Genomic DNA, 17,195 nt, shown 5'->3' with positions numbered 1-17,195 from the left:
TTTTTTTTTTTTTTCAATCTCAAACTTGGCAGCATTAGTTCTATGTTCATAAAAATAGCACTTGGAAAGCCCCATATGGACAGGGTTTATTTCTCTATATGAGTTGAGGTAATAATTATCTGTCATCGTGAACAATTTGAATTCTTATTTTCAGCAAACTAGCTTTAAAACTAGCAGTAAATTTTAATCCAGTCTGGAGTCATGACCTTCAATTTGAAAGCGAGTCCCTGATTTAGCGAAACCCAGCAGTGTGAAATTTGACTTTTGCATGAAAACAAGGGAAGCTACACACTGTAAGCTCAATAATTTAATGCTGTTTTTTGAGGAATTGGTACCTGCCTTAAAGCAAGATTAATCAAATATTAGCCAGAAACTGTGATAGTGAAAACTAAAAACATGAATTATTGTCAGGTTATTTTTGCATGGTTTCTAATAGAAAAGGAGTAATAGAAGTAGAAAATTACCTTTGCAGGAAGTCCAACATTCTTAATTTAGTTGAAACAACAGCAGAAAACAGTGAAGCATGAGCAATCACAAGCAAGGCAAAGGTTAGCAATTATACAATTGCTGCGTGATTCATGGTGTTTACATGTTTAAGGTTCAGTTAAAGGCACTTTAGTACATGGAGACTTTTTAAGCCAGTCGGTATAATGTTCTTTTGAGTTGTTGAAGTATTGTCCAGCACAGTAAATTAGTGATGCCTCTTCTTGTTTAGGTTTCACCATGGGAACTTTTGGCCTAGAGTGTATCCTCTACCTGATGACCTGAAAGGCCCACACAGTTTGGATGCTGAAGGCATGTCAGGGAGGTCTTTTTGTTCCTCAAGCCATTGAGAACTTAAAAAACAGCAACAACTCACTTGTGATGCTATCTATCCATCCTCCATACTGTTTAATTCATTTCAGGGTTATAGTCATAGTAGTAACAGCAGAGCAAAGACCCTCAAGCCTTCCCATCTCCTGCCTGGTAGATTTCTCAAGGTAGTCCTGGGATGATGTTATCAGTAGGGCTGCCACGATTAGTCGACTAGTCACGATTACGTCGATTATCAAAATCGTCGACGACTGATTTAATAGTCGACGCGTCGTTTGAAGCTTTGTAAGATCCCAAAAGACGCAGGAATAAGCTGTAGGATTTAAGAGTGTAATAACGGACTGAAACAGAAGATGGCAGCAATGCATGTACAAGGATGCCAGCTGCCGTTAAACCCCAAAGAAGAAGAAGTAGCTCTGTCCCAGAATTCATAGCGCAGCCCTGCTCAGTTTCCAACAATGGCGGCAGCTAGTTAGTTTTAATATTACTCTTATTATTCTTTCTGGGTCACAAAATAAACGTTTAACATATTTTCAGGCGAGAATGTAGCTGTGTAAACTTCAAATATCTGCTCAGTTTATCAAGACACCACATATTTTCAAAAGTGCTCCAACGTTTTCGGAGACGTCTGTTACCCACTAGCTCGATAGCTAGCCGGGGGCTAGGCTCACTCGAGCCGTGAGAACACCGGACTCCCGGCAAATCGCTTTCAAGCGCACCGCCATCTTTCACTACTCAGGTTAAACATATATAAGTCACTTAGATAACTTCAAAATGTTATTGTTTGGCTTTTTTTCAGTATTTTATTTGTTCCTGAGTAAATCGGTTTGGCTGAGATCAAAGTTATAGTTTTTACACAGCTGAATAAATGTCAAGCAGACAGCTGATTATCAGAAGTGTGAGATGCTCGAGAATATACTCCGGTGTCCTGTTATATTTTAGATAGCAAGGAGTTTATTAAACTTTACCGAAACAATCTGCAAATTTCATTAAAATTTAATAAACTATCATCTTGGCTTTATTTTTAGTTAGCACATACCTTAAACACTTAAAGCTGTAAGCTAATGATAGTTATATAAGAGCAGATGCATGCTGGTGCAATAATCTATAGTTTTACGTCCAATGGATGATGATCTGATTAGTCGACTAATCACAAAAATAATCGGTGACCAGTCGACTATCAAAATAATCGTTTGTGGCAGCCCTAGTTATCAGGTTCTCAAATCAACTCAGCTGGATCGTCTTAATAAGGAGCAGCAGCAGATTAACTCTAGGCTTTTCAGAATTTCTGACCAGAGAAAGTTCTGGCCTTGCTATCAAGTTCATAACCACTGGTACTATAACTACAGTCTGTTCTGCAATTATTAGAAGAATTTCACTGGGTATGATGGTGGCTCAGTTATGGGAGATCACTTTCACTCAGTTAAAACATCTATAATTTCTTTTTTCTTCCTAAAATAATGTCCATTCATCTGAGCTATGAAGCTGCAATACGCAAGTTTTCAACTGCAAAGATGACAATTATAGGTGAGTATTACAAATTCCATCAATTTTGCTTTGAGTGCTGAGGGTAGACATACTCGTCGTACAGTTTCAGCTAATCTCAAGCCTGGATCAATGTGTAGGGTTGCACCAGGAATGGCATGAGGCACAAAATGTTGCTGTCAAATATGGCAATTAGAAGCAAAGAAGGTAGATAATTCACTGTGACAATTTTTATATAAAAATGGAAAAGAAGTTGCCTGAAACATTAAAGACATAGGAAACAGAACATGCTAATTAAATTAAATTTGAGAAATACAAATTAGAAAAAAGATTATTTTGGAAGAAGAAATTCCTGTCAAACATACTGGATTCCACCCAAGAGACAAACCTCAAGGGTTGACAAATTGTGGTTGGCCGAAAAGTTAGCTTCAGCCCAGTAACCAAATGTTTACAGCCTGGTATTGGGGGGAAAAGAGTTTTTGTCTCTATAGCTGCTTTTATAAACTTTGTAAATAACTCCTTCGTGGTTATATTGCAAAGAATTAAAATTTACGTAATAGTAATGGTGACACAACCCACCGTAGACCTTTGCTAACTGCTAAGCCACACATTTGCTAATATGAGTCACCGTGTAAATCACTAAATTGCTTTTGAGGTCTTGGTGCTTTAAAACCAAATTTGACGAATACTAAGGCCTGTTATGTGGTATAATTGGTCCAAGAAGCGACACCTGAAGTGAAAATTGGGAAGTGAAATCTAGTATTTTATTAGCCTGTAGTTAGCACAAATCAGCAGTTATCATCATGATGCCTTTGTTCCTCTTAAATACAGTGTTTGATTTTCCTGGATGTGCACCTTTTATCCTGTATTATTTGTGCCTCACAGACAAATGAAAAGGAAGAAAGCGGCAATTTCTACCTCTGTTCAGCAATAATGAATCTGTCTGCATATTCCTAAACTTTACAGTATGAGCGAAGGAGAAATTGATTTTGTTCCACTTGTGGCAATCACACAGCTCCAGGAAAGAGAGAGAGGGAGGAAAAAATAAATATGTTTCAGTTCAGTACTCCAGCAGCAGATAAATTAATGTATTAATAAGAAAACCTCTGTGAGAATTTGAACCAAGCTCTGGTCTCACTTCATTTCCCATCCGGAGGGAGTGTTAGGGTTCAGCAGGGATGTATCTGGGACGTGCACATGTGACTCACACTAAGTGACAATTAACAAGAGAGAGCGCCACAAAAAAACAAAACACGTTACAGCTTCTTGTCTGAGTGTTTGCAGCTTCAGTGTGAAGGCAGTTATGTTTAGTTTTTCAACTACTTGCTTCATTGACGTTTAAATTTTTCTTACAGTAACTTTAGTCTACAGGCCTTATAAAAAAGTTGTAATCCAATTGTTAATCTTGAATTTTTTTTTAGTTCAGTCATGAACAGCTTCACGAATGTTAAGACTAAAATGAACATTAATGAATAAGAGACACTTGAGGGAATTTTGTAGAAGGTGTCCCTATGAGTGAGCAACATTTTTAAAATTGAGGCTGTGAGTGAATAACAGTGTTATAATGGGTGGTGAACCTGAGATACGTAGGCTGTTAATACAACAGGAAGGAGACACAGTTGCTATGCCCATTATAGTGAGAGTACCAGGCAGATTCTCCATTTTAGCCACTTGGAGAGACTCAGGCAGTGGGCCATGATTTAATAACATATTTCTGGTAGAAAGGGTTAAAAAACTAATAAATGGAATCGTGTTTTGCCGCAAGCAGTGGATGCTCAAGCATGGAAATAATAACGGCATTAAAGAAATTATTTCTTAAAGTTTAATTCTAAACACAAATATACTTCTGCTTATCAGAAGCCACAGAGTAAGTAAATGGATGTAGGTTCTGTCAACTGTTAATTTAGTTTCTCTGTTTTATTAATTTAAGTTCACTTTATTAGCTCATTAACATTTATTTATTTAAAGACTTTTCCATTTGGTCTTTTAATAGTTCAAAGTGACGAAAAATTACCTCATGACTCAATTAACTGTACATTAATCAAAACACTTTGTGAAATGAAGAGGAAAAACACAGGTGGACTGGAGGACCGCCAGACCACAACTGCTGTTAACAGGCAAGTACAAATGTATCTAAGAATCTTGTTTTGTTTTATTAAACAGCATTTTGTTAAACTGTTTTCTGCTAAAGAGGATTATACTGTAGTAGTAATATTTCATATCCATCATTTTCTGTTTTTGCATATTTCTTAATACATCTTTGTGATGTGGCAGTCGTTCAAGACTGTAAATATAATAATTAGGTTTCTTTAAATCAATTTATTCATAAAGCATAACTTACAAACTCACAAATTCTTAAACAAATTTTAAATTCATTTCTTAGAACAACTGAACTAATCTCTTAAGTATTAAGAGATTGATTAAATATTAAAAGCAATCTGTCCATCCTTTCCCTGCTTTCACACGCTGTCCTCTCCTCAGCTTCTTTTTTCGGTCTCAAGTCCACTCTGACGAGGTTTATCAGGTCCTCCCTGCCTTTGCTTCCTCTCCTGACGCTGGATTTTACCCTAATGACAAAAGAAATCTAAAATGGCAGTTGACAAAAAGAGCAGCACACAAATAAGTTTCAAAGCAAAAGGTTTTAACTTTTGTACCACTAGATTTTCATATCCTTACATTTAAAACTGTATTATTCTCCCACTTTGTCCATTTTTACAAGAACAGAAATCTCCTGTTCACCTTTAAATTAATTTTGGGATAGGGTGGGCAAATCCGGGAAAAAGGAGGATGCAGTTGTGGGCTGTGTTGGGACGATCCTTCGAATGTGGACAGCCTCCATCGTTTCGCTGTGGTGTAATCGGCCTTCCAATGTTACCTGTTAATAATATATCCCTTAACATTTTTGAAATTTGAAAGTACTTTAGCATCCAGGTAGCTGTGCTTTTTTTTGTTGGTTTTGTCATGTCCAATATGTACTTTACATAGAAATAGTAGTAGCAGATCCACTTCAAAAACGTTTCAGCAACAGCCATAAAAAGCAGGCAAACAGGACCTAACAGAAGCACTTACACTTACAGATATCATCAACAATCCATCTCTGCATCACTGTGATTAATTAGAAATGAGGTACTTTGACTCGTTGCAGTGTAAGGAATAATACACAGAAATGTGTCAATATCAAAATGTAATAAAAAACAATACACCAACAGACTTACACTAAATGTCTCATTTCAAAGGACAAATTTGTGGCATGTGGTCTTTTAGATCGAGGTTGATTTTTCAGTCTTTTCGCGTGCAAATAAACAAATCTGGCCAATCAGATTGTAGCTCCAGCTAACTGAATATGAAAATAATAAAATAATACAGTTTTATCTCAGACACACTGCTCTGGGTCAATTGGCGCTTTGAACTAATTTGGATGTTGTTTCAACAAGTCTGCATCAAACAAATTCAGAATTTCGTGGGGCATTTTTGCAACGTCCTCAGTGTGTGAAGACCTTTAAACTAGATTAATATTTTGGCTTAAAATGCCATGGCAAATTCTGTGTTTTACAGTGAATAAATCACCATCATCCTCACTTTCACATTAATGAAACAAAATGTTTTTGGGTGAGTGCAATAATAAGGTTTTGAAAATGACAGAAGGTGTTTATGGATTGAAGAAGTGGGAGAAGTGAGGAGCAGGCAGGATGTCCTCCAAGGTGTCCTTGTTCTAAAACTCTAATTGGCCCTCACAAAATCAAGGAATGAGCACACTCACACAAGCAGCTCTTCTGTCTCTTCCACAGCACAACAGACACAGTACTGCTCTCTCCATCTCATTATATTCTTCACCGTTTACCATCAATCATAAGTTTGTTTACTGGCTGCTCTTCTTCACAATTTCACTCATCTGTTTTCTCTTCTTTACCTCATGCAATCTCTGCTCTCCTTTGTTTCCTCATTCCTTCATGGCTCAACATCGGTGAATAAAACCTGGACTTTTGTGCATGTCTTCCTGCAGTACAGTACACCCTGCAGGCTGCAGTAAATAGCAGTGTTTGTGTGAGCAGAATCTCCTGTAACTGGAACACAGATGGGTTCCTCCAGCAGCAGCTGAGCTACAGATGGACAGTAAGTCCAAAAGTAAATGTTAAATGGGAAGGGTTGAGTTTCTATCAAACTCAAAGGCTTAAACAAAGCAATGTGGGAATGGTGTTTATTGGGACAACTAGTAATGATGGAGCTCGGCTATACTGAACAGACACAAAATAGGCAAAACGTAAGTGCCACAATGGTGGCAGGTTACTGCACATTAATACATGAATGTGATGTTTCAATCATGTTCTCTCAGTCTGTAGAAGTCTGAGGTTGAGGTTTGCACACTGAAAAAAATGTTTTGTTCAATTTACTCAATTTTTTTATGACAAGTGGTTGCACGAAATAAATTTGTTTGAATCCAGAAATATTTTTTAAGTACACTGAATTTAATTTAAGCGAGTAAAACCAACATATATTTTTAAGCTACTTTAACTTAACTGTTGTGGATACGTCTTAGTCAAATATTATTAGTAAGTCCAACTAAGGTCGTGTTAAATGTACCAGAATAATTTGTTTCCTTTACACTTATGTCCCAAACTTATATTCAAATCAATCAAATTGTTAATTTCTCTCTATTTCAATTAAGTTAAGTTTACTTAAAAAATATTGCTTACCCTGATTTGTAGTTTTTAAAAACGTCAATAATGAAAACTACAACATTCTTTCACATCATTTATTAATGCAAAATTTGTTGCAAACAGAATAAGAATCCACATCTCTAAGGGAAATTGCTGCAATTTGTATAATACAAATTACAAAACTTTTGCCTATGAACTAGTAGCTTTAAAAAGCTGTATTCAAACAAAACAGAAACAACAGACAAGAGAAATGTTAACCAATGTTTCTCTTCCTCTATAAAAGAAAAAAAAACAAAACTCCTTACATAAAAGAATAAAACACTACCAGCAGTATAATGTATCACAATTAGAAACTGATGCATCCACAAACTAACCAGTTTCAGACTTGCTGTTCTGCGATCCATATTTAGAAATTGCATTTTAATAAGGTAATTAGACTTAAAATTAAACTTGTGTTTTCCTTACTGCTTATTGACCACTGTCTTTCCATTCTAGTCCTTCCTTGAAGATTCTGAATGTTTTACATATTTTCTGACCTAACATACTCGCTTCAAAACAATTAATAGTCTTTAAAGTGTTACCAGTGTGCTGCAGTGTGGTAATCATGAATGTTTTTTTTTGTTTTTTTTATCCGGTTGAGTTAACACTGATTATACGCAGGGCAGCAGCTATAACTGAATAATTACAAAGTTGCTCTTCAAGCTACTCAAATGTACCACACGTGAAACATTCATTATTGAAAGTTAAAATGTTCAATCGAAACATAACACAGAACAAATGATGGTTGTACAAGAGTTTCACTCCTCTTCACAAGAGCACCAGTCATTGGTAATTTACATAACAGCATTCTCTTGATGTGTTATTTTAGAAATCTTCCTATCCAGTAGTGTGTGTATAGATGACTTGCTTACAATGACTTAAATGACTTACAAAGAACTCCCGAATAAGGCTTCCGTCCTCTTCACCAAGGTAGAGGCAAAGTGCCCTGAGAACTGCTTCCCTTTTCACTTTAACATCACTTTCAGCCTGTTTAAAGAGAGTTGCTGATTAAACCAATTTGGAAAAAAGAACAATGTCTGACATTCGCAATAAGTAAATTTTATCATATGTCAGTTCAAACATAGTAAATAAAATTTATATATGAAATTTCTAAATTTAGATTGCTTGGCTGGTCACCTAAAACGGCTTATTGGACTCACCAGTGACCTGCCACTTAAGACAAAAGAAATCCAAATAGAATTTGCAATATTCAGATTTACCTCTTGCATGATCTGCAAGTGGTGGGCAAGTTTCTGCCCAGAAACACCGCCCTTCTTCTGGAAAACTGTCATCAACTGAGGTGTAATTCTGTCTAACTGTGCCGCGAAGGTCATCTCCAGTTGAAGTGTTGTAATACACTGGAATTCAGCATTTACCTGTATCTCTCACACACACACACACACACACACACACACACACACACACACACACACACACACACACACACACACACACACACAGAAAAAAAGAAGACTGGTGCTTAATCATTGGTATGATTATTTTGTTATTTCTTCATTAAATGCTACAATGCAATTGCCATCACTTCATAAAGCATGATTATCATATGGGTTAGTATACAGTGCATGAAGGATGTTACTACTGTTAATCAAAGAAGAAATGAATGGCATCAGTCCATTTAATGGGTTTAAAGGGTTTTAAAAAGCAGATATTTGTCTGTTTCAGGTGGTTGGCAACACATTTTCCTGTGCTCTTTGTCCACTGGTGGGAGTGTCTCACCTGTGAGGTCAGCGGGGCAGAACTCTGCCATCAGCAACAGAGAGCAGAGAAAATTTAGATGTGCAACTAAAAACATGCTTGCCATGTAAGCCCCAAACATCTCTGAAATTGCTCTGCAAACTTCAGAGTACTTATACTTCAGGAGTCCTGTGGGTACCGTAAAGACTCATGTATGCAAACAAACCACATTTTTTTTTGCAATCTGATCCTTTTTCTCTTGGCTGTTTCCTTCAGGGATCACCACAGTGAATTATCCACCTCCATCTAACCCTATGCTCTGCATCCTCTTAACTCACAAGAACTAAATTCCTGTTTTTCATTTCACTTTCGCAAGTTTTTTTTTTTCTTTTGTCCTGGATAAAAGAAATTTAATCATATATATTAATTGATATTAATTAATATCAATATTAATAATCACAAGAACCCTTAAGATGAGATAGATAAACTTGTCCCTGCAATACTGTGACAAATACTGTTGTGATAAATATGTAAGGAATTTGCATGTACTTACCAAAATAACACCATCTTCTTGAATAAACAGTAACACATAAGGGGAAGAAAATCTGCCAGAAAAGGAAGACAAATAAATAAAAAAAAACTTTAGAAAGACAAACAATTACCGTTTCCAAGCCATTAGTGCATTACTTCATGATACTCCCTTGTAACAAAACAAATCTTACTTGTGCCTCTGTGCAAACTACAGATGGCACGATACCACTTTTTTATGTCCGATACCGATATCATAAATTTGATTATCTGCCGATGCCGATATGAATCCGATATAGTGTATTTTATAATAAATAAAACTGTTTTTATAAATATTTTGCTGCATTTTGTATAAGTTCATACTCAGTTTTAAAAACAAAACATTAAAGCTATTCTGTTATACCTGTATGCAAAAAATACACTGCACCCAAAATATTTTATACTTCAGCAATACTGATCAACCTAAAAAACTTACACCATCCTCCTTATTCAGGTATTCTAAACAGTACATAGAAATATTAAACTAACTAATAGGACTGCCAACTCCCAGCAAAAATATTAGGAAACCACCCCGCACCCTCCGCCTGATAATGCTTAATTGACGTAATCTACTTTAATGCACAGAAATCAATTATTTTTCTATAATAATTTGATTCAACATTTTTCTTCAATACAGTTGCAGACAGCGCAGACAGCGTACCTTCCCAAAGGAAAAAGTGCTATATGTACTACTATTACTAGGGCATATATTAGACTTAATATTTACTACATACAATAATGGATCTCTATACATTTAACCAGATCACCACTTTGGTAGTAAGATTTAGAATAATTATTTATTAAAAGCTAGACATTTTAAATGAGAATAAGAAAGAAAATTATGTCTTTGTGCCCCCCTTTCCCTGTTAATGCCCTACCTGGCCCCTGGCAAAACTTTGCTAGATCCGCCCCTGCACAGTTACCAGCTGTCAGCTACCTAAAAAAGGATCCTGGAGTTATTTGTCTCTCAGAAACAGTTCATAACTTCCCTTCAACTCATTCATGTCACCTAAAATGTAAACCTGTTTCTTCATTACCTGTTCAGCTCTAATGATTCAGTAAAAACTTCTCCTGGTTTCACCTTCATGTTTCCTTCTCACCACATATCCAAACTATCAGGGATAGCTCAGTAGGTAAAGTGGTCGCCCCATGATCGGAAGGTCGGCGGTTCGAATCCACTTAACGGCTACCCTGAGGTACCCCTGAGCAAGGTACCGTCCCTACACACTGCTCCCCGGGCGCCTGCTTAGTGGGCTGCCCACTGCTTCACTGAGTGAATGGGTCAAATGCAGAGAAAAACAAGTAATTTCCCCATGGGGATCAATAAAGTATCCATTATTATTATTATTATTATCATGACCAGCAGCTATTACGGCTGTGGCTCCAGAAAACATAAGCGGATACTAGAAGTAATATTAAAAAAATTCTAGCAACAGCTTATCAAGCTTAAACGTGCTGCTGTTGTTTATCTGCCGTTTTCCTCTTTCTAGCGCAAACTGGGTGACTAACAAATGAGAGAGACTAGCGACAGAAAAGCCGATCACCTGATAAGCGATCAGTTTCATGATTGAAGTAGCAACAGGAGAGGGAGGGGGGAGAATGAGGGAAGAAGTTTTAGCTGTTCAGCATGAAGACACCGAATAACTCCAGCTTTGTGTCTTTTTTCATTCTAGCTGAAGTATAAAACAAATCGCTTCCTTTCCCCCTCAATACAAAACTCCGACAGCCAGTCCAGCTGTGGCTCCATACATCGGTTGTTAAGCTCAACATGGAAATACTATGCAAACATAAAGAGATGAACTTACACACTTGCTTTACTTCTCTGTGTTAGTTTTCTCTGAGATTAAATGTAGCGGTTTGGAAGCACGTAGCGAGGCTTTAAATGCTAAACCAGACCGCTGACAGGTCTTGCACTCAACAGCTCTATCAAGTGAAGCAACTTCTTTTCTGAGTTAATTTCAGTTCTGACAAACATCACTCTCAGTGCCTTTTGATCTCACATTTTTGGCAACCACTGAGTTATTCTCCTCCACAGTTTACAACCATTATTTTTTTCTGCACAAAAGACGGTGTGCAACGCCAATCCTACTTATTTCCTACTGCACCCCTGACTGTGCAGGTGCGTTCAGAAGCCCCCTCCCCCGCCCGACTATTCCTTAATGCCAATGTTGTGGCGGGAGGGACGATTTCTCCACTTAAAACTGCAGGCGACTGTACAGTGAACTTTACAGCTAACTACAGAGAAATTGCCTCGTTCCATAATTTATTAGTACAAAGTGTGCCACAAGAACTAAGCTAAAAACATATGACATTTTAACGCATCAATACAATTACTCTTTTAATAGAGCAGTAGCTAATAGAGCACATAGCTAGCTTAAGTCAAATTCATGACAAAGTTCAGAGGTGTACAACTACTTAGACTTCTTTCTCCATGTGCACACGTCTTAAAGAGTCAACATGCTTTGACTGAGGTAAAAAAATAAAACAAAAACGACCGTAAAAGGTTTACTTACCGAAGCTAGACCACCTTTATATGAAGTTGTGCGATTAACTTGAGCCCGCTTGCAGCACACAAAGAGTCCGCTTCTTCAGTCCGCGCGCAAAATGGTGGCCTGTCCTAACGCATGCGCAAAATGGCCCAGCAGGAGGCTATGAAAAACATACTTAAGCATTTTGAGCTACATTTAATTAACTAAAATTAATTGGATTAAAACGCAGGGAATGTATTCTGGAGTTACTCGAATTATATATGTAGACAGGAATTACTCATTTGAATTGAAAAGATATACCAAAATATAATATGCTATATTTAAAAGGAGACAATATCACTTTTTTCAGTGCAGAGGTTCTATATAGAAAAGCTGGACATCAAAAACTGGGACAACTGGGACTAAAATTGGTATTCTAGCCACTGCTATTTGAACATCACAAGGCAAGACTCATTAGTGTTTATTTTACTCTTTAGATCCAGATATGCTATAGTCAACACCATTTATCAACACCCCCGAGTCATTCTAACTACCAGAAATCTCGAAGCACAGGCCGAGGGGGCGGTGTGGCAGCAATTTTTCACACCAGCCTATTAATTAATGAAAGACCAAGACAGACTTTTAATTCATTTGAAAGCCTGATGCTTAGCCTCGTCCACCCCAGCTGTAAAACTCAGAAACCAGTCTTACTTGTTATCATCTATCGTCCACCTGGGCCTTACACAGAGTTTCTGTCTGATTTCTCAGACTTTATATCTAATTTAGTTCTGAGCTCAGATAAAATAATTATTGTGGGTGATTTTAATATCCATGTAGATGCTAAAAATGACAGCCTCAACATGGCATTTAATCTGTTATTAGACTCAATTGGTTTCTTTCAAAATGTAAAAGAACCCACCCACCACTTTAATCACACTCTAGATCTTGTTTTAACATATGGCATAGAAACTGAACATTTAACAGTGTTTCCTGAAAACCCTCTCCTGTCTGATCATTTCCTGATAACATTTACATTTAGAATAATTGATTACACAGCGGTGGAGAGTAGACTTTATCAAAGTAGATGTCTTTCTGAAAGCGCTGTAACTAAGTTTAAGAATATAATCCACCCACTGTTACCATCTTCAATGCCCTGTACCAACATAGAGCAGAGCAGCTATCTGAACGCTACCCCAACAGAGGTCGATTATCTTGTTAATAATTTCACCTCCTCACTACGTACGACTCTGGATACTGTAGCTCCTGTGAAAACTAAGGTCTCTAATCAGAAGTACCTGACTCCGTGGTATAATCCTCAAACACGTACCCTAAAGCAGACGACTCGTAATCTGGAGAGGAAATGGCGTGTTACAAATTTAGAGGATCATCATTTAGCCTGGAGAAATAGTTTGCTGCTTTATAAGAAAGCCCTCCACAAAGCCAGAACATCTTACTATTCATCACTGATTGAAGAAAATAAGAACAACCCCAGGTTTCTCTTCAGCTCTGTAGCCAGGCTGACAAAAAGTCAGAGCTCTTTTGAGCCAACAATCCCTTTAACGTTAACTAGTAATGACTTCATGAACTTCTTCACAAATAAAATTTTTATCATTAGAGAAAAAATTACCAATAATCATCCCACAGATGTAATATTATCTACAGTTACTCTTAGTACCATTGATGTTAAGTTAGACTCTTTTTCTCTAATTGATCTTTCTGAGTTAACTTCAATAATTACTTCCTACCCCATTCTTACCCCATTCCTACAAAACTGCTCAAAGAAGTCCTGCCATTAATTAATTCTTCGATCTTAAATATGATCAACCTATCTCTAATAATCGGCTATGTACCACAGGCCTTCAAGCTAGCTGTAGTTAAACCTTTACACAAAAAGCCATCTCTAGACCCAGCAGTCTTAGCTAATTATAGGCCAATCTCCAACCTTCCTTTCATATCAAAAATCCTTGAAAGAGTAGTTGTCAAACAGCTAACAGATCATCTGCAGAGGAATGGTTTATTTGAAGAGTTTCAGTCAGGTTTCAGAGCTCATCACAGCACAGAAACAGCTTTAGTGAAGGTTACAAATGATCTTCTTATGGCCTCTGACAGTGGACTCATCTCTGTGCTTGTCCTGCTAGACCTCAGTGCAGCGTTCGATACTGTTGATCATAATATCCTATTAGAGCAATTAGAACATGCTGTAGGTATTACAGGTACTGCACTGCAGTGGTTTGTATCATATCTATCTAATAGACTCCAGTTTGTTCATGTAAATGGAGAGTCCTCTTCACACACTGAGGTTAATTATGGAGTTCCACAGGGTTCAGTGCTAGGACCAATTCTGTTTACATTATACATGCTTCCCTTAGGCAGTATCATTAGAAGACATAGCATACATTTTCACTGCTATGCAGATGACACCCAGCTCTATCTGTCCATGAAGCCAGATAACACACACCAATTAGTTAAACTGCAGGAATGTCTTAAAGACATAAAGACCTGGATGGCCGCTAACTTTCTGCTTCTTAATTCAGATAAAACTGAGGTTATTGTACTCGGCCCTGAAAAGCCTAGAAATATGGTATCTAACCAGATTCTTACTCTGGGTGGCATTACCTTGGCCTCCAGTAACGCTGTGAGGAACCTTGGAGTCATTTTTGACCAGGACATGTCCTTCAATGCACATATTAAACAAATATGTAAGACTGCTTTCTTCCATTTGCGCAACATCTCTAAGGTTAGAAATATCCTGTCTCAGAGTGACGCTGAAAAACTAGTTCATGCATTTATTACTTCCAGGCTGGACTACTGTAATTCATTATTATCAGGATGTCCAAAAAACTCACTGAAAAGCCTTCAGCTAATCCAAAATGCTGCAGCAAGAGTCTTGACAGGGACTAGAAAGAGAGAGCATATTTCTCCTGTTTTGGCTCCCCTTCATTGGCTTCCTGTTAAATCCAGAATTGAATTCAAAATCCTGCTCCTCACATACAAGGTCTTAAATAATCAGGCCCCATCTTATCTTAATGACCTTGTAGTACCATATCACCCTATAGGGCTTTGGAGTTGACGTCACGCCGCAATGCATTGTGGGAGAGCAGCGCCATTTTCGGGGTCTACGAATCAAAAGAAACACACTGTTGGAACGACGACTACAAGAAAGATGCTTAAAAGCAGCTCAAAAGAGAATGAACCGTATAGAGACCGATTGCGTCCAGAGGCGAAGCAGCGGTACTTGCAGAAAATAGCGTGCATTGGAAATGTGGACCCGTATGACATACGGCCGTGGAGTAGAAGCCCCGAACACCTAGCGCTATTGACGTAGCCTGACCTTGTCTGTGGAATCAGCGTGTACAAGTCGTCATTCAAACAAAGGTAAGTCAGCTCGAGTACTGCGTGTGAAATGCGTTTGATTTCCCTGCAAACATTCAGATTAGTGCAGCATAAATTCATTCATGAGGGGAAATTACAGTGAGAACATGTGGAGGCTGTTAGAGGGATAACATAGTGAGTTCAGTGCATTGATGAGACATTGTCCTGAAGGATTGTTATTCTTTATGGTTAAAGAAATTGCACTAATTTATACATATTTATTATAAATAATCCTAATTACACATCTTGCTTCCATGTTTGTATCTTGCGTCACTAAAAATACATATAATTTTAGTTTTATACATTGATTAATGACCTGCAGAATCTCATTATCATATTAAGTGATTCATAATTGTCACTTTATGCTTTCTCCATCTCTAAAGTGATGACATCCTTGCATTACATGCTTTAGATTCATTTTCTGCAGGCAGGTTTCTGACAGAACAGGCAGATTTACACTATAACATGCAGCGTTTTATAGATGGACACATAAAGAAATGAAAAATTACATGTATGTGCTAACTTTCTAAACACTTTGTTACATTTATGATAAAGTAGATAAAACACATTTACGTCGGCCTTGGCTCATAGTTCTTGTCTTTAAATGAACTTTGTCTGTGTTTCAGGTCCTGCACTCTCAAAGAGTGAATGAACCAGCATTGCAGCCATGGGTCACTGAGAGCATCACAGGGAAGGTTGAAGTCGCCCACTGCACCTGTAAGGCCGGAGTCGCAGAGACCTGCAGCCATGTCGCTGCTCTTCTGTTTAATGTAGAAGCAACAGTGTTGATCCGTGGCACAAGGACTGTTACAGATGAACCTGCATACTGGGTTTTGCTGGGTAATGTGACCAAGATACAGCCAGAGGTGGGCCATAAGATGGACTTCTCCTCTTTAGCTGCCCAAAAAAAGGCTCTTGATCAAAACATAAACGGACCATCTGTAGTGACAGGTAAAAGGAGCCGTCCTCAAAAAAGAAAACTCCCACCTGCTACCGTGGAGGAGTTGTCACTGCTATAATGCCATAATGTTTTTTCTAGGGGTCTAGATTTATGCCTGTAGTGCACTGCCGTGCAAATAATGCATTTACTGAATATGTACTGGCTGTTCAAATGTTGAATAAAGAAACAAACTAATTTTTGCCTCTTTTTTTATTTTATTAACACCTGGAGTCCCAGGCTTCTACCGTTCTACCTTTAAAAGCCGGAGAGCAGTCAAATGCTGGAAGTGGAAGATATGTATATTAGGTTGTTACCTAGGATTTTGTGGTTATCTCAATGACCTTGTAGTACCATATCACCCTATTAGAGCACTTCGCTCTTGCTCTGCAGGCCTACTTGTTGTTCCTAGAGTATTTAAAAGTAGAATGGGAGGGAGAGCCTTCAGTTTTCAGGCCCCTCTTCTGTGGAACCAGCTTCCAGTTTGGATTCAGGAGACAGACACTATCTCTACTTTTAAGATTAGGCTTAAAACTTTCCTTTTTGCTAAAGCACATAGTTAGGGCTGGACCAGGTGACCCTGAATCCTCCCTTAGTTATGCTGCAATAGACGCTGCCGGGGGATTCCCATGATGCATTGAGTTTTTCCTTTCCAGTCACCTTTCTCACTCACTATGTATTAACAGACCTCTCTGCATTGAATCATATCTGTTATTAACCTCTGTCTCTCTTCCACAGCATGTCTTTTATCCTGTCTTCCTTCTCTCACCCCAACCGGTCGCAGCAGATGGCCGCCCCTCCCTGAGCCTGGTTCTGCTGGAGGTTTCTTCCTGTTAAAAGGGAGTTTTTCCTTCCCACTGTTGCCAAAGTGCTTGCTCATAGGGGGTCATATGATTGTTGGGTTTTTCTCTGTATCTATGAAGCGCCTTGAGGTGACTTATGTTGTGATTTGGCGCTATATAAATAAAATTGAATTGAATTGAATTGAATTTAGCCAACAGCAGAACGTATTGCATCCTCTACAATGTTAAAAAATTAAAACAAATACATATTAAAAAAGTTAAACAGAATAAAATACAGTCACACGTAATGTAAACTGTTAATGTAAATCATGGAATGTATTAAATTATAAGACAAGTCAAAAGTAAAAGGCTTTGTGCT

At 37.8% G+C, this 17,195-nt stretch overlaps 1 long non-coding RNA gene across 1 annotated transcript; it reads right to left on the bottom strand.

The window, feature by feature from the left end:
* Nucleotides 1-7,880: 7,880 nt before the first annotated feature.
* On the bottom strand, nucleotides 7,881-12,077 carry LOC113008497 (uncharacterized). Its single transcript, XR_003270026.2, has 4 exons — nucleotides 11,771-12,077; nucleotides 9,244-9,295; nucleotides 8,216-8,371; nucleotides 7,881-7,982 (listed from the first exon to the last, which is right to left on the bottom strand). It is a non-coding gene; the product is annotated as an uncharacterized LOC113008497 (long non-coding RNA).
* Between the last annotated feature and the right edge of the window lie 5,118 nt (nucleotides 12,078-17,195).

The sequence above is a fragment of the Astatotilapia calliptera genome, chromosome 16 (assembly GCF_964374335.1).
Source record: "Astatotilapia calliptera chromosome 16, fAstCal68.1, whole genome shotgun sequence".
Classification (NCBI taxonomy): domain Eukaryota; kingdom Metazoa; phylum Chordata; class Actinopteri; order Cichliformes; family Cichlidae; genus Astatotilapia; species Astatotilapia calliptera.
This window is presented reverse-complemented; position numbering and strand designations above follow the sequence as displayed.